Below are 24,195 nucleotides of genomic sequence, written 5' to 3'. Positions count from 1 at the left end.
GGAGCTGGAGCTGCAGCTGGAGATGATACATATCGAGATGGAGATAGAGATAGAGATAAAGATAGATCGATACAATGATATATATATAGATGGATGGATATAGTGATTGAGCTATAGAAAAAGATACACTACAATAAAGTATAATACATTAATAATATAATACTATAACACTATATCACATAATATATTTTATTACACTAACGCAATATAATATACATTATAATACACCATATAATAGTGTTTATAGTGTATATGCATTGTAATACACTATAAACACACTAAACACTATAATACTAACGCTATAACATTATAATACATAATACGATAACACGCTAATACTATAATACATAATACGATATACTAATACTAATTTATCACAATTCAAGATAACACTTTATAATACGGAATAACACTATGATATCATATATAAAATTATGATACGTATAACACAGTATAAAACACTTTAAACTATAATAGTAAGATTAAACGAGAACTTACCAGTTTGAAGCTTGATCTGTATTTTATGAGGAGTTACGATGAGGGATTATGTGAAGAACCCGCTCAGCACGCATGCGCGTCATACTTCAAAGCAGCGGTGTGGAATCACAGATAGACACAGTTATTGAAGTAAACATAGTAAAGACAAGGAGACATCAGTTTATGAATTTGACCCATATTATTGAGGGTGGGAGTAGAGGGCACGTAATCCCTCATCGTAACTCCTCATAAAATACAGATCAAACTTCAAACTGGTAGGTTCTCGTTTAATCTTACTATTTTACTTCGGAGTCACGTGACTGATTCCGTGAAGATTTCAAAGCTCTGTGATTTCAAACCGTGTAACAGTCATTACTACATCACTGCCGAAGTCTTTGAGGGAGGAAGTGTGTTATCGTAATCAACCAATGAATCTGTTTGTAGAAAAACACAATGGTATTTTTTAACAATAACAACAAATAAATTAAATTGCTCCTCTGGGTTTAAATTAAAAATTTGCAGTCTGTAAAATCTTTCCTGCAACTAAAACAGGTTTTGCCAACGGCATATTATAACATTTTCTGAACGGTCTTTCCCCCCCACCATCTTGCTGTAGCCAGGATGTGGTCTATAGGCACGTCCATTCATTTAGCCGTCGACGTGGATGCTGCCCTGGCGGAATGAAATGTGTACATGTTAGTTTTTATCCCAGCAGCGTTTAGCACCTGCTTGAGCCATCTCGGAATGGTTTGGCTCGTCACCCGACCATACAGTTGTTTATGACTGATCCACAAGGCTTTTCATCTCCCTCGAATATTTTGGTTGTGTCTATGTAGGATAATAGGGTCATGGCACATAACCGTGTTTCTGGCGGGTAAGCTCGGAATTCCACGACTGGATTAGGTGTCCCTGGTCTGCTCTGTTTGATCATTCCCTGGATAACGACAGAGATCTGGTCTGGAGTTGTGAATATGGTGCCCAGTCGCAATAGGTGTAGTGACTGTGCCCTCTGTGCAGATACAAGTGCCATCAACATGAGTGTTTTGAGCTTAGATTGTTTCAGGTTGAGGGATCTGGCTGGTGGCCATCCCCTGAGGTATGTCAGGACCACATTGACATCCCATGTATGGGTATACCTTGGTCTAGGGGGTTAGAGTTGTAAATACCCTTGATTAGTTTGACCACCAGCGAGTGGGACCCCATGGCCTGTTGTCCAGGAGCTGGTTTTAAATAGACAGGCAGGGCACTTCTAGGTGTGTTGATGGCTCTGTAGCTGAGTCCTTCATCATGGTGAAGGTTCGCCAGGAATTCCAGTACGTTGGTAACTGTAGCGGTTGAGTAGGTGGTCCCTGTATCCAAGCAGTACTTCTCCCATTTTTTGATGCTGGACAAGTGCTGTTTTTTTAGTGGATGTTCGTAGGGATGCTGACATGGTGTCGACGGTTTGTTCTGATAATCCCAGTCCCAGAAGTGGTTTGTGCAGAATCTGCAACCCAGGAGTTTGATTTTTTCATGGCACGGGTGGCTTGTGCCCGACACTGGGTGTTAATAACTCTGGGTCACTGGGGAATACCATCGGAGTTTCAACAACCATGTCATGGAGTATTGGGAACCATGGGCCAGTCGGGTACTATCAAAATACCTGAAGCAGAGTCCATTTGTATTGTGCGTAGTCCCCGACTGATGAGGCAGAAGGGAGGAAATACATAGAAGAAGAATTTCCCCAATCCAGCGCGAACGCATCTACCGCTGCTGCCTCAGGTCTGGTTCCCAAGCGACATACATAGGTACCTAGTGATTTAGCCTGGATGCAAATAAATCGATATCTGGCGTGCCATATTGCTTGATAACTTTTGCGAATTTTTTGTTTGTTTGTTTTTGGGGGGTTTTAACATCCATTAGATGTTGTCATTAAATTTACGTGGCCTGGTGTCTGCCACTGCATTTAGCTTACCTGGCAGGTAAGTTACTGATAGCCAAATATGTCTTTCGACACACCATTGCCAAATTGTGTTGACCAACTTGTCGCATGATACCGATTTTATGCCGTCCATGTGGTTAATGTAGGCCACCACCGTAGTATTTATCTATTTGTAACCGTACATGCAAGTGATGCATATTTGTGCATATGCTTTAAACCATAAAAGTCACCCATCTCTAGATAATTAATGCCCAGTGTAAGTGGTAATGATGACTCCGGGTTAGTCCATCTATTACCTGTGCTAGATATAGTTAGTTGCTCCCCAGCCTTGAGCACTGGCATCTGTTTGGATAACTAACATAAGGTTAGTGATGACAATAGGGCTGTAAACTATGCCAAACGTTTTTTGCCCACCACTGTTGTTCTGATATTGCTTCAGTGGGTAACTTCATGACACGATCATAATGACCTGTATGTTGTTTTTGGTGCAAAGGTCCGAATTATGTAGCGGGAAAATGCTGCTACCATTTTTCCAATTACTCTGTTACTTGTTGAGTAGTTGGGAGTTTGTTGACCATTAAATTGTTGCATGATTGTGCCAATTCAACTATTTTGTCTCTTGGCAATGTTACAGTCACGTAGACTGAATTAATTGTGAAGCCCAAGTAGTCCATGATTGTGGATGCTTAAACTTAGATTTATCTGGATGTAAGACAATCCCAGGGTTTCGAATAACTGTTTTGTAGCTGACACAGCTAACATAGTCAATTCCATGTTCTTGCCTACCATTTAAGACATCGCTTTAAATTGCTATAGCTGCCCCATCCAGGTAAATTTCAGGTATCTGCGATGATCCTTGTGAATGGTACTAAATAGTAAACATCTATTTACTAACACTAAAACATGTTTGGGTTTAGTGAATATATTGCAAGGGTTCAGGTTTTCCCATGATACCCTTTGTAATTAGTCTCACCAGTTCAGCTTGTCCCTCTCGTTTCTTTAACGGAGAGGGGACATACCTGGTTGACCTGGTGGCAATTTTTCTAGTATGAATTGTATTTGTATCCACTAATGCCATTGAGTATATACTGATCACTCGTGATAGACTCCCGTGTGTTAGTATTACTCTATATGCTGGTAGGAACCAGACCCACCTACCTCCATGGTTATGGGTATTCTTCTGTTTCCTGCCGGTCCAACGAGTGTTGCACGTCGTCTGACGTGGCGGTGACGTTGGGGGGTGGCACATTTTCCATGAGGTCCGCTGTGGGCCCTGGTCTAAAGAAGACTTTCGGTGATAGAATGCGGACCCCGAGCTTTCATCAGTCCCATATGTAGACGTCGACTGATGGACGCGATGGGGTGCTGCTGCTTATTGTTTTTGGTTTTGCTCGTCCCGGGGCCTTCCCTCATGAGACCGAAAGCTTGTTAAGGCCTCTCCATATCCTTCATATGCTTTGTGAGGTTGTTGCCAGAGAGCAGTGGGTCTGGCACAGTGGCTGGGGTTTTGCACAACCCCGCAAATTTAGGATTTTCTGGCAGGTCTTAAGATTTGTTTACGAAGGTTGTGGTCATCTCCATATTGGTCCACACAACGAGCAGACGATGTGATGGCGGACGTCAGGAGCCTGAGGACCGCTGCAGTTCTATCTCCTAGTTCCGAATGTTTGCCCCAACGTGCCCCCACTTTTGGCTGTTTACAGCCGGCACTTTAAGGGACTCACAGTTCTCTGGAGCTGTATACCTCATTGGCCACCTCTCCTGTAGGGCCTTGAACGGCCTCCTGCACGTGGGGTTGCCACGTAGCGGTCCACCACACCTAGCAGCTCTTCCTATTCCTGCATCACTTGCATACTCCCGAGATCTTCAGCCATCGTCCCCTCTTCTTGACCAGCCCAGTCCTGGTCACCAAAGCTACCCTCGGGTAAGGAGGAAGCAATGGACAGTGCAGAAGTCCGTGCTGTAATTGTTATATTGTTATATATGGTTAGAAGGCACTGTGGAGGGAGTGCCTGAACTCCCCCCTGCGAGAGCGCCCCTCACGAAGCGCGTCTCGCTGGAGCTTCTGCTCCACTAGCCGCTCCAGCGGCTCAGGCGGCTGTCTCTCTCCCGGGCGGGTGGAGAGACGTCCCCGTCCGACAAGTCGGAAGCCACCGGCCGGACGCCTCTTCCGTGGCTTTACTTCCAGCCCGCTGCTCAGGCGCGGGCTGGGCTCGGACGCGGTGTCGGGGAATAGCGGAGGCCGGGTAAGCGGTCCTACCGCCATGTTGCTGCCCCCCCCCCCCCCACTCTTCCGTGGCTTGGGGAACAGGTTTGTTTCTTCTCTGCCTGAAAGCAGAAGGCTCCTCCTGTGAAAGAAAACCCGACCTCAGAGCTTACCTGACGGCCCATTTCTTTCACCCCGTAGCGGGAGCGCCTGACTCACCCGGAGTCCAAGGGGGGCCGCTTGCGTCTGGACTGGCACAGGCGCAGCACCCTGTCTGTGGACCGCAGCGTGTGCGGTCCAGGTGGCGTCTCTCCCCCTTCCGTGAACGGAACGCTCCTCGCCCGGAGTCCAACGGGGGCCGCTTGCGTCTGCTGCTTTGCTCCACCTGGAGCAACAAACAGACGCGAGTCGCTGGTTAAACTGAAGGTAAGTACTTACATACAGCTTCCTCTTTCAGGCTTGTGGCGGGAGCGCCTGAAACCCGCCTGCCGCTGTTGCCTGCTGAAACGTAATAGGCGCATGCGTGCTGAGCGTTCTTCACGGAATCACTCACGTGACTCCGAAGTAAAATACACTAACACGCCATGACATTATAATATATTACACTATAACACACTAAACCAACTGACATTAACGCAATATATACTATATAATGCAAAAATAACTATAAACTCTGCAACATACTATATCTCACTATATCTTAATGAAATGTCTATAGTACAACGTATATCAAAGAACAACAATGCCTTATAACACACAATACACTATATTGCACAGCCAAATGCGCTATAACTAACTATAACAGTCTATAAAACATTCTAACGCACTGTAACTATACCGTATAAAAACACAATAATAAATTATAACACACCACCACACTATAATACACTATACCAGACTAACACTATAATGCAGTATAATACAATATAACACACTAATGTAATATAACATCATTACACTGCACAGCAAAATCACACTATAACATTATAATACTATCACACGCTATAATACACTAAAAATACATTAACCATATAACCATATAACAATTACAGCACGGAAACAGGCCATCTCGGCCCTACAAGTCCGTGCCGAACAACTTTTTTCCCTTCGTCCCACCTGCCTGCACTCATACCATAACCCTCCATTCCCTTATCATCCATATGCCTATCCAATTTATTTTTAAATGCTACCAGCGAACCTGCCTCCACCACTTCCACTGTAAGCTCATTCCACACCGCTACCACTCTCTGAGTAAAGACGTCCCCCCTCATGTTACCCCTAAACTTCTGTCCCTTAATTCTGAAGTCATGTCCTCTTGTTTGAATCTTCCCTATTCTCAAAGGAAAAAGCTGATCCACATCAACTCTGTCTATCCCTCTCATCATTTTAAAGACCTCTATCAAGTCCCCCATTAACCTTCTGCGCTCCAGAGAATAAAGACCTAACTTATTCAACCTTTCTCTGTAACTTAGTTGTTGAAACCCAGGCAACATTCTAGTAACTCTCATCAGTACTCTCTCTATTTTGTTGACATCCTTCCTATAATTGGGCGACCAAAATTACAGCACAATATAATACATTATAACACAATATAATACATATACACAATATAACACGATATCACACGATAAAATATTATAACACTTAACATACTATGACACTATAACACTACAATACAATGAAACACACTATAAAACATAATAACTGTTATTCTTTCATAGTGTATTTTCCTGTATTTTCGTGTATTTTATTATAGTGAGTTATGTTTATAATAGTATATCGTATATAGTGTATAATGTAAATAATTTATAGAGGGAGATAGACAGATACAGATGTTTGCGTTAGATCGATAGAGAAAGATAGATATAGATGGTTGGAGATAGAGATTGAGTTAGATATAAAGATATACTATAATAAATTATAATACACTATTACATACTGAAAAATACTATAATCCTTTAACACATTATACCTTATAATACACTAACACATTATATTATACATTATAATACATAATACTATAACACGAATACACTATAACACTAAAACAATATAACAGTAAGACCCACTATAATACACAATTACTTTTATTGTATTATAACACTATAACAATTATGATACACGTTATAATAGACTATAATACATATTAATACACGACAATATAACACAACATATGTAACACATATGTAACACACAATAATAATAATAATAATAATAATAAAAATAATAATAATGATAATAATAATAATAATAATAATAATAATAATAATAATAATAATAATAATAATAATAATAATAATAATACATTTTATTTATGGGCGCCTTTCAAGAGTCTCAAGGACACCTAAGTATACTATAATAGAAGAACTCACTATAACACACTAAAGTAATACACTAATCACACTATAATAAACCAATACACCATTCACACTATAATAAACTATAACACAATAACACTAATTATATAGTGTGACACTAACTGATTCATAGTGTGTTTCAATGTAATATAGTAGATTCTAGTGTTAAGCGTGAAAATGTATTATCGTATTGTTATAGTGTGTTACTGTGAATGTATTAAAATGTATTATATTGTTATGTTGTGTCATAATAAGATTAAACGAGAACTTACCAGTTTGAAGTTTGATCTTGATTTTATGAGGAGTTACGATGAGCGATTACGTGAAGAAGGGCCGTCCGTCTGCGTACGCGTCAATCTTCAAAGCAGCGGTGTTAAATCACAGGTAAAAAGAAGACCTGAGAATAGTAAGATTGTGAAGAAACTAGAACTTCCATATGACCTTGATAGTATGAGGGTGGGAGCGGTGGGCACGTAATCGCTCATCGTAACTCCTGATAAAATCACGATCAAACTTCAAACTGGTAAATTCTCGTTTAATCTTACTATTTTACTTCGGAGTCACGTGAGTGACTACGTGAAGCTTTCAAAACTCTGTGATTTTACGCCGGTTACGAATCCAGGCGTCACACACTGAATGGATTGATCATAGATGCGTGTAATCATTAAAGCATTCAGACATTACGTAACCATATAACCATATAACAATTACAGCACGGAAACAGGCCATCTCGGCCCTACAAGTCCGTGCCGAACAACTTTTTCCCCTTAGTTAACTAAATACACTGATGCTTTAAATGAAAGAAAAGTTTAAAAAAAATAGTTACCCCTCCCAACCTTGGGGCGAAGCTAAGGGACAGAACTTAAAATGGTACGTGGAAACACCCCCAGTCCGGTTATGGGGTTGTTATAAAACCGGTGGACCGTTATTTCATTCGTCCATCCTGCAGCCACTAGGATGTCGTCAAGGGGCACGTCCATAGCTCTTGCTGCCGACGTAGATGCAGCCCTGGTGGAGTGAGATTTAACCATATAAATGTTTACTCCTGCTACCGCCATCACCTCTTTTGACCATCTGGAGATGGTTTGAGTTGACACCTTTAGGTGTGGTTTTTTATGGCTGATGAGGACCGATTGTTCTGAGCCTCTGAGGTTCTCCGTAACTCTCAGATAGTGGTGTTAGTATGTTACCACTCACACAACCGTTGGTCCTCTGGATATGCCAAGAACTGGATCTCCATCCCTGGCATTCCTGGCCTGCTCTGTGTTATCAGGTTCCTGATTAGGAATGTTATGTTGTTCATATTGGTGGTCATGTAGTCCAACCGTAGCTTTTGCAGTGTCTGGACTCTTTGTCAGCATACCACATTCAGGGTTAATTATAGGCGGTCCGCACTGTCAAAGTAGGGTTAGTACCACGCTCACATCCCATGTGTCCGTGTACCTTGGCCTTGGAGGTCTTAAATTGTAAATTCCCTTCATTAATTTTGTTGTAAAGGGGTGCGTTCCTATCGAACCGTGCCCTGCTTCCGGCATCAGATAGGAGGAGAGTGCGCTTCTGGCACTATAGGTTGCACCAAACTTTGTTTATAGTTATAGTACAGAGTTGATAGGAACTCCAAGACATCCGTTATCCGAACTGTGTTATATTTGTTCGGACAGTCCTATGCCTTGAAATGGCCTTCTCAGAATCTGCAGACCAACAAGTTATACGTTCATGTAGTGGATGATTGTTCCCTGTAACTAGGTTCACTTGGATGTCCCTGCTCTTGGGTACAGCCATAACTGGCTGGACTATAATTCCCAACATTTTTGGGGACCAGGCTTGAGCAGGCCAATCTGGCACTACCAATATGCCTGTGGCTTAGTCTTGCTTCATTTTTGTCAAGCATCGGTTTGTGAGACAAATTGGCGGAAAGCATACATAAACATTCCTCCCCAATTGAGGGAGAAAGCATCCACTGCCTTGCTCCTGGATCCAGCTCGCAGGGCACATATCTGGGTAACTAATGATTTAGTCTAGATGCAAACGGATCAACATCTGGTATGCCAAATCGTGTAGTTATTTCGTTAAATACTGTCTGATTCAACATCCATTCTGTGTTGTTATTAAACATTCGTGATCCAGCATCTGTCACCGTGTTATATCTACCTCGTAGATTTCCCAAATATCCCTCTCGATACACCAGTGCCAAATGAGGTTCGACAATCTGTCGTAAGATACAGATTTTACACCACCCTTGTTAATGGATATATGCCACCGCAGTGGAGTTATCAATCTGAATTTGAACAAGCACCGGTTGCATATCGCTACAGAGAACCTAGAGTCCATATTGTGTCCCCAACAATTCTGGGTAATTGATTCCATGTGTTGGGGAATTACTGACTCCTGCTCATTCCATCTGCCCCCACAGCTTTACAATGTGTTGGTGGCTCCCCATCCTTAGCCGCTTGCATAGGTCTGAAGAACCCTCGATGGCTTTCGAGCAAAATTTCCCTTGAGCTGTCTCCCATTCGTTATCCACCAAAGTAATTCAACAATGGCCTCTGCTGGCAATCCATAGTTTGCCAATTCGGCCTGCATGTAATCTGAGTGTTCGTTCCTTTGCTTGCTGTAAATTCTGGTAATGCAAAGGCCCGTACTGCTGGGAATGCAGCTACTATTTGCCAATTACACTCGCTGTTTGCCTGATAGATGGCTAGTATTTGACTATCAGGTCATAGCAGGCTTAATTAATATTGTCGTTTGCCCCTAGGCAAAGTCACCAACATATTTACTGATTTTGATAGTAAATTCGAGGTAATCAATTACCCTTGTAGGTGTCAAATTTGATTTAACTGGATGGATGAGGTAACCAATTCTTTCAAACAGGGTTTTGGTTTGCTTTGACTGATGCTTCTGACAATTCTTGGTGACTCCAAAAATGAAAATGTCCTCCAAATATGCGATTACTATGTGGTTTTGAGACCTTTGTTGTCCCAGAATTGGTTTCCATAGTTTAGTCAATAGTCTAGGAGCTGATGTCAACCCATTTGGCAGAGCCATTCCATCCAGTTAAACTTCAAATATCTCCTGTTCTTAGTGAATAGACACCGAATAGTATGCATGTTTGAGGTCGATGCATGCCGTGTGACCATTTTATAGGAAGCTCCTATAAAACAGTAGTTAGACCGTAACAAAAATTGCTGTTTTGAAAGTCTGTACTGCACAAATGAGTTAAACCTGGATGAAGTGACATCCTCCATCTGTCACCTGTCCTGGAAGGCAATCCTGCCCAAAATACTGGGCCTGCCTTGAAGACAATTCCGGTCCGAGTTCCAGGTCTGCTTGGAACCTATGTACGTGGTGCAGTAAAACATAATCACATGTTGTTATCTGTTTTTTTAAATCAGATTTGAAATTCATGTTATTGTCATTTTGAACAAAAACACAAGAGTAAAATTACCAACATGTAACTAGTCCACAATCCCTTGTTTCAGTAAACCCAGACCCACCTACCTCCATGGCTACCGGTGGTCTTGTGGTAAGCCCAAAGGCCCCTGATGCGGGTTCCTTTTCTTTCCTTGATTGGGAGTAGGACTGGTAGGAAGTGTGGATTCCATGTTTCTCCTGACCTCTGCTTGGGTCTTGGTCTGAAAACCTCATCATACTGAGCCTGCCTTGTAGGACAAATCTGGCCATAATTCTGAGTCTGCCTTGGAAGACGACTCTGATAATATTTCCGTGCCCAGCTTTCAAGCTACCACCGGCTTCAGTGAAATGCTTACCTCCTATGGAGGTGTGGGGTGTGTTGTCGCCTACTGATGAAGTTTGCTTGTCGTTGGTACCTTGATTGGTCCGACAGCTTTTGCTTCCTTCTTCTGGTCTTACCTGAAGAGACGACTCGGCGGCTGGTTTCTCCAAAGTCAACCTGATAGCGCTGTTCCCTTGCCGGCATTTGTGCGGATATTCTGCCAACTGCTGTCTCTTGAGGCCATATGCACGTGCTTCAGTATGTTCATACTTTAATTCGAGATCAGTTGCCTACTGATCACTCACACTCCCCTCCACTGAGAGTGAGATTTGTAGGCAGCCCTGAAAACAGGTGCTGCCGCAGGCTCCGTTTGTCTTTACTTATTTGTGTTGGTTTTTTTAGTTTTGTGTAGTTAAGTTTTTGGTTTTTAAGTTGTGTTTATGTGGGAGGGGGGGGGGGGGGTTGGAACGGGGCTTGCTGTCTCTCCCTTCGGGGGAATACGACTTTTTGTCGTATCCCCCTTCTCTGCCTCCGTCTGCGCTGTGGCCTAATGGCGGAGCTGGCGACCTCGAGGCTCCGGAGGCAGAGCCTGTCAGGACTCGCCCTGGGCTCGCTCCCGTGAGGGCGGCCTGACGAGGGGCTGAGACTCTCTCGTGAGGGGCTGTGACGCTCCCGTCGGAGCACCCCAGCCCGAGGGTGGAACGGCGCTCCCGTCGGAGTGGCCCAGCCCGAGGGTGGAACGGCGCTCCCGTCGGAGCAGCCCAGCCCGAGGTTGGAACGGCGCTCCCGTCGGAGTGGCCCAGCCAGAGGTGGAACGGCACTCCCGTCGGAGTGGCCCAGCTCGAGGTGGAACGGCACTACCGTCGGAGTGGCCCAGCCCGAGGGTGGAACGGCACTCCCGTCGGAGTGGCCCAGCTCGAGGGAGGAGCGGCACTCACGTGAGGGCGATCCGGCTCGGGGCTGGAACGGTGCTCCGGTGGCTGGGACGGCATTCTGGCGGCGGCGACCTGAGTCCTGGGTTCAGCCGCGGGCCAGCGGCTGCGTCCGCTGGACTGGAGGGCGGCAGCTTCGACTACCACGGGCCGCGGTGTTTGAACCGGCCCGTTCGCGGGGTTCGGTGAGCCGCGGGACTGTTTGTGCCATCGCCCGGTGGGGAATCGCCTCAGCGCAGAGGGAGAAGAGGAGGGAAGAGACAGTAACCCTAAGATTTTTGCGTCCACCACAGTGAGGAGGTGCTTGGAGGATACACTGTGGTGGATGTTAATTTGTGTTTATTGTTGTTTATTATTGTATGATTGTATGTATGACTGCAGGCAAGAAATTTCGTTCAGACCGTAAGGTCTGAATGACAATAAAGGTATTCAATTCAATTCAATTCAATTCAATTCATACCTGCGCTGACATGGCCCCATCCAGCGGGCCTAAGTGAGATTCTTGCTTTGGGTCAGACTGAAACTGACCGTGAATGCTCCTCTCCTCAGAGCAGGAGACATTTGCTAGATCTCTATCCAGGTAAGCACCCAGTGGAACCTGGATGATTGCAGAAGTATTTCTTTTCTTTTGTGCTTATTATTTATTTTATGTAAAGCACTTTGGTGTCAATGCAAGTTAACTTAAACAGTGCTATATAAATAAAAGTTACTTACTTACTTCCTTTCTTCTGCTTGTCCCTGGGAAGGTCCCCGCCCCCCCACCTCCCCTGCGTTTCAGAGTGGTTTCATGTACATCCCCCTCTAATGGGGAAGACATTGGGCTGCCCCATTGTGCGAGGCTCCCGGCACTGCCTGCAGTAGGCCCGGGCTGACTCCTTTAGAGCAGGTCATTGTTGGAGCAACTTCTCCAAAAAAGTTGCTCCTATGTGGGAGAGTCGTCCTCAGACGCTTTCCGTTGAGGGAGGGTATCCCTCCCCCCCCCCCCCGGACTCATCTGAGTCAACGGGTTAGTTTGATTTGCGGGTGGTTTTTCCCGTTCTGCAGGACCACCAACGGGGCTCCTCCTCCTGCAATAAGTCTCCTGCCGGTTCTGCCGGCGCTAAATGTCGGGAAACAAGACCATCGCCCGCTACTGGGAATGCTGCGGTCTTCGGCAGCCGACTTCCCCGCGGACCGTCTCCTCGACATCTGGGCCCTGAGGTTCCGAGTGAGTCGTTGGGGTTTCGAGTAAGTCGTTGGGGTTTAGAGTGAGTCGTTGGGGTTTCGAGTGCGTCGTTGGGGTTTCGAGTGAGTCGTTGGGGTTTAGAGTGAGTCGTTGGGGTTTCGAGTGAGTCGTTGGGGTTTCGAGTGAGTCCTTGGGGTTTCGAGTGAGTCCTTGGGGTTTCGAGTGAGTCGTTGGGGTTTCGAGTGAGTCGTTGGGGTTTCGAGTGAGTCGTTGGGTGTTAGAGTGAGTCGTTGGGGTTTAGAGTGCGTCGTTGGGATTTCGAGTAAGTCGATGGGGTTCGAGTGAGTCGTTGGGGTTGAGAGTGGGTCGTTGGTGTTTCCAGTGAGTCGTTGGGGTTTCGAGTGATTCGTTGGGGTTTAGCGTGACTCGTTGGGGTTGAGAGTGAGTCGTTGGGGTTGAGAGTGAGTCGTTGGGATTTCGAGTAAGTCGATGGGGTTCGAGTGTGTCGGTGGGGTTTGGAGTAAGTCGTTGGGGTTTGGAGTGAGTCGTTGGGGTTTGGAGTGAGTCGTTGGGGTTTCGAGTGAGACGTTGGGGTTTCGAGTGAGTCGTTGGGGTTTCGAGTGCGTAGTTGGGGTTTCGAGGGAGTCGTTGGGGTTTCGAGTGAGTCGTTGGGGTTTCGAGTGAGTCGTTGGGATTTCGAGTGAGTCGTTGGTGTTTCGAGTGAGTCGATGAGGTTTCGAGTGAGTCGTTGGGGTTTCGAGTGAGTCGTTGGGGTTTCGAGTGAGTCCTTGGGGTTTCGAGTGAGTCGTTGGGGTTTCGAATGAGTCGTTGGGGTTTAGAGTGAGTCGTTGGGTTTCGAGTGAGTCGTTGGGGTTTCGAGTGCGTCGTTGAGGTTTCGAGGGAGTCGTTGGGGTTTCGATTGAGTCCTTGGGGTTTCCAGTGAGTCTTTGGGGTTTCGAGTGAGTCGTTGGGGTTTCGAGTGAGTCGTTGGGGTTTCGAGTGAGTCGTTGGGGTTTCGAATGAGTCTTTGTGGATTAGAGTGAGTCCTTGTGGTTTAGAGTGAGTCGTTGAGGTTCAGAGTGAGTCGTTGGGGTTTCGAGTGAGTCGTTGGGGTTTCGAGTGAGTCGTAGGGGTTTCGATTGATTCGTTGGGGTTTGAGTGAGTCGTTGGGGTTTAGAGTCTCTCGTTGGGGTTGAGAGTGAGTCGTTGGGGTTGAGAGTGAGTCGTTGGAGTTTCCAGTGAGTCGTTGGGATTTCGATTGAGTCGTTGGGGTTTCGAGGGATGCGTTTGAGTTTCGAGTGAGTCGTTGGGGTTCCGAGTGAGTCGTTGTGGTTTCGAGTGAGTCGTTGGGGTTTCGAGTGAGTCGTTGGGATTTCGATTGAGTCGTTGGGGTTTCGAGGGAGTCGTTTGGGTTTCGAGTGAGTCGTTGGGGTTTCGAGTGAGTCGTTGGGGTTTCGAGTGAGTCGTTGGGGTTTCGAGTGAGTCGTTGGGATTTCGAGCGAGTCGTTGGGGTTTCGAGTGAGTCGTTGGGGTTTCGAGTGAGTCGTTGGGGTTTCGAGTGAGTCTTTGGGGTTCGAGTGATTCGTGGGGTTTCGAGTGTGTCCTTGGGGTTTCGAGTGAGTCCTTGGGGTTTCGAGTGAGTCGTTGGGGTTTCGAGTGAGTCGTTGGGGTTTCGAGTGAGTCGTTGGGGTTGAGAGTGGGTCGTTGGTGTTTCCAGTGAGTCGTTGGGGTTTCGAGTGATTCGTTGGGGTTTAGCGTGACTCGTTGGGGTTGAGAGTGAGTCGTTGGGGTTGAGAGTGAGTCGTTGGGATTTCGAGTAAGTCGATGGGGTTCGAGTGAGTCGGTGGGGTTTGGAGTGAGTCGTTGGGGTTTGGGGTGAGTCGTTGGGGTTTGGAGTGAGTCGTTGGGGTTTCGAGTGAGTCGTTGGGGTTTCGAGTGAGTCGTTGGGGTTTCGAGTGCGTAGTTGGGGTTTCGAGGGAGTCGTTGGGGTTTCGAGTGAGTCGTTGGGGTTTCGAGTGAGTCGTTGGGGTTTCGAGTGAGTCGTTGGGGTTTCGAGTGAGTCGTTGGTGTTTCGAGTGAGTTGATGAGGTTTCGAGTGAGTCATAGAATCATAGAATCATAGAATCATAGAAAGTAGGTGCGAGAGTAGACCATCAGGTCCGTCGAGCCCGCACCGCCATTCACTCATGGCTGAACACTAAACAGACACACTTACCCACAAACAGTAGACACAAGACACAGAACACAAGACACTACCCTCCCCTCTATACCGCTATCACCCCTCTCCACCCCAAGAACCGCGTGATCTCCTGGGGGAGGCAAAAAACCGGATAAAAACCCAGGTCCAATTCGGGAAAAAAATCCGGGAAATTCCTCTCCGACCCCAATCCAGGCGATCGACACTTGTCCAGGAGATCACTCAGGTCTACTATACTAACCATACCTAGGTCCATATCCCTGCCCTCTCCCCGTAGCCCCTTATCCCCTTGGCAGCTAAAAAACCATCTATTTTTGACTTAAATAATTTAACGTTTCTGCTTCCACTGCTCCCTGGGGCAGTGAATTCCACAAACTAACCACCCTCTGGGTGAAGAAGTTCTTCCTCATCTCAGTTTTAAAAGAGCCCCCCCTCACTCTGCAACTATGTCCCCTAGTTCTAGCCTCCCCGATCATTGGGAACATCCTCGGTGCATCCACCCGATCAAGGCCCCTCACGATCTTATACGTTTCAATGAGATCGCCTCTCATTCTTCTAAACTCCAAAGAGTAGAGTCCCAGCTTACTTAACCTTTCCTCATATGTCAATCCCCTCATTGCAGGAATTAATCTTGTAAACCTTCGCTGCACTGCCTCCAGGGCTAGTACATCCTTTCTTAAGCATGGACCCCAGAACTGTACACAGTATTCCAAATGTGGTCTCACTAATACCGTGTACAGCGCATTTAGATAAAGCACTTTCAGATGATTTTTACTACCCTTCCTTCCGTTTTTGCCCCTTTTACATCTAGAGCTTTATCTTCACACATTCTGGATCCTCCTGTCACATTTTGATTTTCCGCTTCCCCAGCCTCCCTTAGCTCACTGTACCCTTACTAAATCACTGTACCTTTAACCAAAAAGCAGAAATGCTAACCTGAGGTTGCACCCAATCAGCTGCTTCCTCTAGTCTGCTCCCACCAATCAGCGGCTTCCCCAGAAACCCTCCCTATGGAGTGTGGAACGTCACGGGATTTGGTAAGCTCTGACCCTCCACCGCCGTCTCCAACGGTCCTGGGTCTCTGTGAGAACAAGTGGGTCGTTGGTGTTTCCAGTGAGTCGTTGGGGTTTCGAGTGATTCGTTGGGGTTTAGCGTGACTCGTTGGGGTTGAGAGTGAGTCGTTGGGGTTTCGAGTGAGTCGTTGGGGTTTCGAGTGCGTCGTTGAGGTTTCGAGGGAGTCGTTGGGGTTTCGATTGAGTCCTTGGGGTTTCGAGTGAGTCCTTGGGGTTTCGAGTGAGTCGTTGGGGTTTCGAGTGAGTCGTTGGGGTTTCGAATGAGTCTTTGTGGATTAGAGTGAGTCCTTGTGGTTTAGAGTGAGTCGTTGAGGTTCAGAGTGTGTTGTTGGGGTTTCGAGTGAGTCGTAGGGGTTTCGATTGAGTCGTTGGGGTTTGAGTGAGTCGTTGGGGTTTAGAGTGACTCGTTGGGGTTGAGAGTGAGTCGTTGGGGTTGAGAGTGAGTCGTTGGGGTTTCCAGTGAGTCGTTGGGATTTCGATTGAGTCGTTGGGGTTTCGAGGGAGTCGTTTGGGTTTCGAGTGAGTCGTTGGGGTTCCGAGGGAGACGTTGGGGTTTCGAGTGAGTCGTTGGGGTTTCGAGTGAGTCGTTGGGATTTCGATTGAGTCGTTGGGGTTTCGAGGGAGTCGTTGGGGTTTCGAGTGAGTCGTTGGGGTTTCGAGTGAGTCGTTGGGGTTTCGAGTGAGTCGTTGGGGTTTCGAGTGATGTCGTTGGGATTGCGAGCGAGTCGTTTGGGTTCGAGTGAGTCGTTGGGGTTTTCGAGTGAGTCGTTGGGGTTTCGAGTGAGTCGTTGGGGTTTCGAGTGAGTCGTTGGGGTTTCGAGTGTGTCCTTGGGGTTTCGAGTGAGTCCTTGGGTTTTAAAGTGAGTCGATGTGGTTCGAGTGAGTCGTTGGGGTTTCGAGTGAGTCGTTGGGGTTTCGCGTGAGTCGTTGGGGTTGAGAGTGAGTCGTTGGGATTTCGAGTAAGTCGATGGGGTTTCGAGTGAGTCGTTGGGGTTGAGAGTGAGTCGTTGGTGTTTCGAGTGAGTCGTTGGGTTTCGAGTGATTCGTTGGGGTTTAGAGTGCCCCGTTGGGGTTGAGAGTGAGTCGTTGGGGTTGAGAGTGAGTCGTTGGGATTTCGAGTAAGTCGTTGGGGTTTCGAGTGAGTGGTTGGGGTTTGGAGTGAGTCGTTGGGGTTTGGAGTGAGTCGTTGGGGTTTGGAGTGAGTCGTTGGGGTTTGGAGTGAGTCGTTGGGGTTTGGAGTGAGTCGTTGGGGTTTCGAGTGCGTAGTTGGGGTTTCGAGGGAGTCGTTGGGGTTTCGAGTGAGTCGTTGGGGTTCGAATGAGTCGTTGGGGTTTCGAGTGAGTCGTTGGTGTTTCGAGTGAGTCGTTGGGGTTTCGAGTGAGTCGTTGGGGTTTCGAGTGAGTCGTTGGGGTTTCGAGTGAGTCGTTGGGGTTTCGAATGAGTCGTTGGGGTTTCGAGTGAGTCGTTGGTGTTTCGAGTGAGTCGTTGGGGTTTCGAGTGAGTCGTTGGGGTTTTGAGTGAGTCGTTGGGGTTTTGAGTGAGTCGTTGGGTTTCGAGTGAGTCGTTGGGGTTTCGAGTGCGTCGTTGAGGTTTCGAATGAGTCTTTGTGGATTAGAGTGAGTCCTTGTGGTTTAGAGTGAGTCGTTGAGGTTCAGAGTGTGTTGTTGGGGTTTCGAGTGAGTCGTAGGGGTTTCGATTGAGTCGTTGGGGTTTGAGTGAGTCGTTGGGGTTTAGAGTGACTCGTTGGGGTTGAGAGTGAGTCGTTGGGGGTGAGAGTGAGTCGTTGGAGTTTCCAGTGAGTCGTTGGGATTTCGATTGAGTCGTTGGGGTTTCGAGTGAGTCGTTGGGGTTTCGAGTGAGTCGTTGGGGTTTCGAGTGAGTCGTTGGGATTTCGATTAAGTCGTTGGGGTTTCGAGGGAGTCGTTTGGGTTTCGAGTGAGTCATTCGGGGTTCGAGTGAGTCGTTGGGGTTCGAGTGAGTCGTTGGGGTTTCGAGTGAGTCGTTGGGGTTTCGAGCGAGTCGTTGGGGTTTCGAGTGAGTCGTTGGGGTTTCGAGTGAGTCTTTGGGGTTCGAGTGAGTCGTTGGGGTTTCGAGTGTGTCCTTGGGGTTTCGAGTGAGTCCTTGGGGTTTCGAGTGAGTCGTTGGGGTTTCGAGTGAGTCGTTGGGGTTTCGAGTGAGTCGTTGGGTGTTGGAGTGAGTCGTTGGGGTTTAGAATGCGTCGTTGGGATTTCGAGTAAGTCGATGGGGTTCGAGTGAGTCGTTGGGGTTGAGAGTGGGTCGTTGGTGTTTCCAGTGAGTCGTTGGTGTTTCGAGTGATTCGTTGGGGTTTAGCGTGACTCGTTGGGGTTGAGAGTGAGTCGTTGGGGTTGAGAGTGAGTCGTTGGGATTTCGAGTAAGTCGATGGGGTTCGAGTGAGTCGGTGGGGTTTGGAGTGAGTCGTTGGGGTTTGGAGTGAGTCGTTGGGGTTTGGAGTGAGTCGTTGGGGTTTCGAGTGAGTCGTTGGGGTTTCGAGTGAGTCGTTGGGGTTCGAGTGCGTAGTTGGGGGTTCGAGGGAGTCGTTGGGGTTTCGAGTGAGTCGTTGGGGTTTCGAGTGAGTCGTTGGGGTTTCGAGTGAGTCGTTGGTGTTTCGAGTGAGTCGATGAGGTTTCGAGTGAGTCGTTGGGGTTTCGAGTGAGTCGTTGGGGTTTCGAGTGAGTCCTTGGGGTTTCGAGTGAGTCGTTGGGGTTTCGAATGAGTCGTTGGGGTTTTGAGTGAGTCGTTGGGTTTCGAGTGAGTCGTTGGGGTTTCGAGTGCGTCGTTGAGGTTTCGAGGGAGTCGTTGGGGTTTCGATTGAGTCCTTGGGGTTTCGAGTGAGTCCTTGGGGTTTCGAGTGAGTCGTTGGTGTTTCGAGTGAGTCGTTGGGGTTTCGAGTGAGTCGTTGGGGTTTCGAATGAGTCTTTGTGGATTAGAGTGAGTCCTTGTGGTTTAGAGTGAGTCGTTGAGGTTCAGAGTGTGTTGTTGGGGTTTCGAGTGAGTCGTAGGGGTTTCGATTGAGTCGTTGGGGTTTGAGTGAGTCGTTGGGGTTTAGAGTGACTCGTTGGGGTTGAGAGTGAGTCGTTGGGGTTGAGAGTGAGTCGTTGGAGTTTCCAGTGAGTCGTTGGGATTTCGATTGAGTCGTTGGGGTTTCGAGGGAGTCGTTTGGGTTTCGAGTGAGTCGTTGGGGTTCCGAGTGAGTCGTTGGGGTTTCGAGTGAGTCGTTGGGGTTTCGAGTGAGTCGTTGGGATTTCGATTGAGTCGTTGGGGTTTCGAGGGAGTCGTTTGGGTTTCGAGTGAGTCGTTGGGGTTTCGAGTGAGTCGTTGGGGTTTCGAGTGAGTCGTTGGGGTTTCGAGTGAGTCGTTGGGGTTTCGAGTGAGTCGTTGGGGTTTCGAGTGAGTCGTTGGGGTTTCGATTGAGTCGTTGGGTTTCGAGTGAGTCGTTGGGGTTGAGAGTGATTCGGGGTTGAGAGTGAGTCGTTGGGGTTGAGAGTGAGTCGTTGGGGTTTCCAGTGAGTCGTTGGGGTTTCGAGTGAATCTTTGGGGTTTCGAGTGAGTCGTTGGGGTTTGGAGTGAGTCGTTGGGGTTCCGAGTGAGTCGTTGGGGTTTCGAGTGAGTCGTTGGGGTTTCGAGTGCGTAGTTGGGGTTTCGAGGGAGTCGTTGGGGTTTCGAGTGAGTCGTTGGGGTTTCGAGTGAGTCGTTGGGGTTTCGAGTGAGTCGTTGGTGTTTCGAGTGAGTCGATGAGGTTTCGAGTGAGTCGTTGGGGTTTCGAGTGAGTCGTTGGGGTTTCGAGTGAGTCCTTGGGGTTTCGAGTGAGTCGTTGGGGTTTCGAATGAGTCGTTGGGGTTTTGAGTGAGTCGTTGGGTTTCGAGTGAGTCGTTGGGGTTTCGAGTGCGTCGTTGAGGTTTCGAGGGTGTCGTTGGGGTTTCGATTGAGTCGTTGGGGTTTCGAATGAGTCGTTGGGGTTTACAGTGAGTCGTTGGGGTTTGAAGTGGTGCGTTGGGATTTAGAGTGAGTCGTTGGGGTGTCGAGTAAGTCGATGGGGTTTCGAGTGAGTCGTTGGGGTTTCGAGTGAGTCGTTGGGGTTTCGAGTGTGTCGTTGGGGTTTCGAGTGTCGTGTGGTTTAGAGTGAGTCGTTGGGGTTTCGATTGAATCGTTGGGGGTTTCGATTGAGTCGTTGGGGTTTCGAGTGAGTCGTTGGGGTTTCAAGTGAGTCGTTGGGGTTTCGAGTGAGTCTTTGTAGATTAGAGTGAGTCCTTGTGGTTTAGAGTGAGTCGTTGAGGTTCAGAATGTGTTGTTGGGGTTTCGAGTGAGTCGTGGGGGTTTCGATTGAGTCGTTGAGGTTGAGAGTGAGACGTTGGGGTTTCGAGTGAATCGTTGGGATTTCGAGTGCGTCGTTGGGGTTCGAGTGAGTCGTTGGGGTTTCGAGTGAGTCGTTGGGATTTCGAGTGAGTCGTTGGGGTTCGAGTGAGTCGTTGGGGTTTAGAGTGAGTCGTTGGGGTTGAGAGTGAGTCGTTGGGGTTTCGAGTGAGTCGTTGGGGTTTCGAGTGAGTCGTTGGGGTTTAGAGTGAGTCGTTGGGGTTTCGAGTGAGTCGTTGGGGTTCGAGTGAGTCGTTGGGGTTTCGAGTGAGTCGTTGGGGTTTCGAGTGAGTCGTTGGGGTTTCGAGTGATCGTTGGGGTTTAGAGTGAGTCGTTGGGGATTAGAGTGAGTCGTTGGGGGTTAGAGTGAGTCGTTGGGGTTCAGAGTGGTCGTTGGGGTTTCGAGTGAGTCGTTGGGGTTTCGAGTGAGTCGTTGGGGTTTCGAGTGAGTCGTTGGGGTTTAGAGTGAGTCGTTGGGGTTTCGATTGAGTCGTTGGGGTTTCGAGTGAGTCGTTGGGGTTTCGAGTGAGTCGTTGGGGTTGCGAGTGAGTCGTTGGGGTTTCGAGTGAGTCGTTGGGGTTTCGAGTGAGTCGTTGGGGTTTCGAGTGAGTCGTTGGGGTTTCGAGTGAGTCGTTGGGGTTTCGAGTGAGTCGTTGGGGTTTCGAGTGAGTCGTTGGGATTTCGATTGAGTCGTTGGGGTTTCGAGGGAGTCGTTTGGGTTTCGAGTGAGTCGTTGAGGTTTCGAGTGAGTCGTTGGGGTTTCGAGTGAGTCGTTGGGGTTTCGAGTGAGTCGTTGGGGTTTCGAGTGAGTCGTTGGGATTTCGAGCGAGTCGTTGGGGTTTCGAGTGAGTCGTTGGGGTTTCGAGTGAGTCGTTGGGGTTTCGAGTGAGTCTTTGGGGTTTCGAGTGAGTCGTTGGGGTTTCGAGAGAGTCGTTGTGGATTAGAGTGAGTCGTTGGGGTTTAGAGTGAGTCGTTGGGGTTCAGAGTGTGTCGTCGGGGTTTAGAGTGAGTCGTTGGGGTTTAAGTGAGTCTTTGGGGTTTCGAGTGTGTCGTTGGGGTTTTGCGCGAGTCGTTGGGGTTTCGAGTGAGTCGTTGTGGTTTCGAATGAGTCGTTGGGGTTTCGAGTCAGTCGTTGGGGTTTCGAGTGGGTCGTTGGGGTTTTCAGTGAATCTTTGGGGTTTCGAGTGAGTCGTTGGGGTTTAGAGTGAGTCGTTTGGGTTGAGAGTGAGTCGTTGGGGTTTCGAGTGAGTCGTTGGGGTTTCGATTGAGTCGTTGGGGTTTCGAGTGAGTCGTTGGGGTTCGAGTGAGTCGTTGGGGTTTCGAGTGAGTCGTTGGGGTTTCGAGTGAGTCGTTGGGGTTTCGAGTGAGTCGTTGGGGTTTCGAGTGAGTCGTTTGGGTTTAAGAGTGATTCTTTGTGTTTCGATTGATTCGTTGTGTTAAAAAAAGGAAAAGATAGTTAAAGAATAATGGAAAAATGTATTAAAATAAAAACTTCATTCGAGATATATTCGTACATTTCAAAGTATAGCATTTCATCCATTCTTTAGCCCGGTGCTAGTCAGGTTCCTGTGCTGAACTATTCTGACCCTTTAAGTAATCAATAAAAGGAGACCATGTTCCAACGAATAATTCCTGTTTGTCTAACAGGGAAAATCTGATTCTTTCCACGTTTAAGGTCTCCGTCATTTCTATAATCCACATTTTGATTGTGGGGGCCGTAGGGCCTTTCCCAAATTTAGAATTAATTTTTTTCTGTTATTAAACTATAATCAATAAAGTTTCTTGTGTTGTTCTAAATGTTTGATTTAATTCTAATATCCGAGTATTATTAATTTGGATCTGGGTCCAATTGTGTGTTGGTTACTTTAGATATTATACTGAAAATATTTGCCCAGAATTTTTTAATTTTTATACAGTTTGCAAACATATGAGATAATGAGTCGTTGGGGTTTTCTAGGTGAGTCGTTGTGGTTTCAATGAGTCTTTGTGGATTAGAGTGATCCTTGTGGTTTAGAGTGTGTCGTTGATGTTCAGAGTGTGTTTGTTGGGTTTCGAGTGAGTCGTTGGGGTTTCGATTGATTCGTTGGGGTTTTATAGTGAGTCGTTGGGATTTAGAGTGACTCGTTGGGGTTGAGAGTGAGTCGTTGGGGTTTCGAGTGAGTCGTTGGGGTTTCGAGTGAGTCGTTGGGGTTTCGAGTGAGTCGTTGCGGTTTCGAGTGAGTCGTTGGGATTTCGAGTGAGTCGTTGGGGTTTCGAGTGAGTCGTTGGGTTTCGAGTGAGTCGTTGGGGTTTCGAGTGAGTCGTTGGGTTTCGAGTGAGTCGTTGGGGTTTCGAGTGAGTCGTTGGGGTTTCGAGTGAGTCGTTGGGGTTTCGAGTGAGTCGTTGGGGTTCGAGTGAGTCGGTGGGGTTTGGAGTGAGTCGTTGGGGTTTGGAGTGAGTCGTTGGGGTTTGGAGTGAGTCGTTGGGGTTTCGAGTGAGTCGTTGGGGTTTCGAGTGAGTCGTTGGGGTTTCGAGTGCGTAGTTGGGGTTTCGAGGGAGTCGTTGGGGTTTCGAGTGAGTCGTTGGGGTTTCGAGTGAGTCGTTGGGGTTTCGAGTGAGTCGTTGGTGTTTCGAGTGAGTCGATGAGGTTTCGAGTGAGTCGTTGGGGTTTCGAGTGAGTCGTTGGGGTTTCGAGTGAGTCGTTGGGGTTTCGAGTGAGTCGTTGGGGTTTCGAATGAGTCGTTGGGGTTTTGAGTGAGTCGTTGAGGTTTCGAGTGAGTCGTTGGGGTTTCGAGTGCGTCGTTGAGGTTTCGAGGGTGTCGTTGGGGTTTCGATTGAGTCGTTGGGGTTTCGAATGAGTCGTTGGGGTTTACAGTGAGTCGTTGGGGTTTAAAGTGGTGCGTTGGGATTTAGAGTGAGTCGTTGGGGTGTCGAGTAAGTCGATGGGGTTTCGAGTGAGTCGTTGGGGTTTCGAGTGAGTCGTTGGGGTTTCGAGTGAGTCGTTGGGGTTTCGAGTGTCGTGTGGTTTAGAGTGAGTCGTTGGGGTTTCGATTGAGTCGTTGGGGGTTTCGATTGAGTCGTTGGGGTTTAGAGTGATTCGTTGGGTTTCGAGTGAGTCGTGGTGTTTCGAGTGAGTCGTTGGGGTTTCGAATGAGCCGCTGGTGTTCCGAGTGAGTCGTTGGGGTTTCGAGTGAGTCGTGGGGGTTAGAGTGATTCGTTGGGGGTTTCGAAGTAGTCGGTGGGGTTCGAGGTGAGTCGTTGGGGTTGAGAGTGAGCTCGTTTGGGTTTTCGAGTGAGTCGGTGGGGGTTCGAGAGTCGTTGGGGTTTCGAGTGAGTCGTTGGGGTTCGAGTGATCGTTGGGATTTCGAGTAAGTCGTCGGGGTTTCGAGTGAGTCGTTGGTGTTTCGAGTGAGTCGTGGGGGTTTCGAGTGAGTCGTTGGGGTTTCGAGTGAGTCGTTGGGGTTTCGAGTGAGTCGTTGGGGGTTCGAGTGAGCCGTTGGGGTTTCGAGGGAGTCGTGGGGTTTCGAGTGAGTCGTTGGGGTTTCGAGTGAGTCGTTGGGGTTTCGAGTGAGTCGTTGGGGTTTCGAGTGAGTCGTTGGGGTTTCGAGTGAGTCGTTGGGGTTTCGAGTGAGTCGTTGGGGTTTCGAGTGAGTCGTTGGGGTTTCGAGTGAGTCGTTGGGGTTTCGAGTGAGTCGTTGGGGTTTCGAGTGAGTCGTTGGGTTTCGAGTGAGTCGTTGGGGTTTCGAGTGAGTCGTTGGGGTTTCGAGTGAGTCGTTGGGGTTTC

Source organism: Amblyraja radiata, chromosome 31, assembly GCF_010909765.2.
Source record: "Amblyraja radiata isolate CabotCenter1 chromosome 31, sAmbRad1.1.pri, whole genome shotgun sequence".
In the NCBI taxonomy this organism is placed as follows: Eukaryota; Metazoa; Chordata; class Chondrichthyes; order Rajiformes; family Rajidae; genus Amblyraja; species Amblyraja radiata.
The sequence above is the reverse complement of the archived record's forward strand: the minus strand, read 5'-3'. Positions refer to the sequence as shown.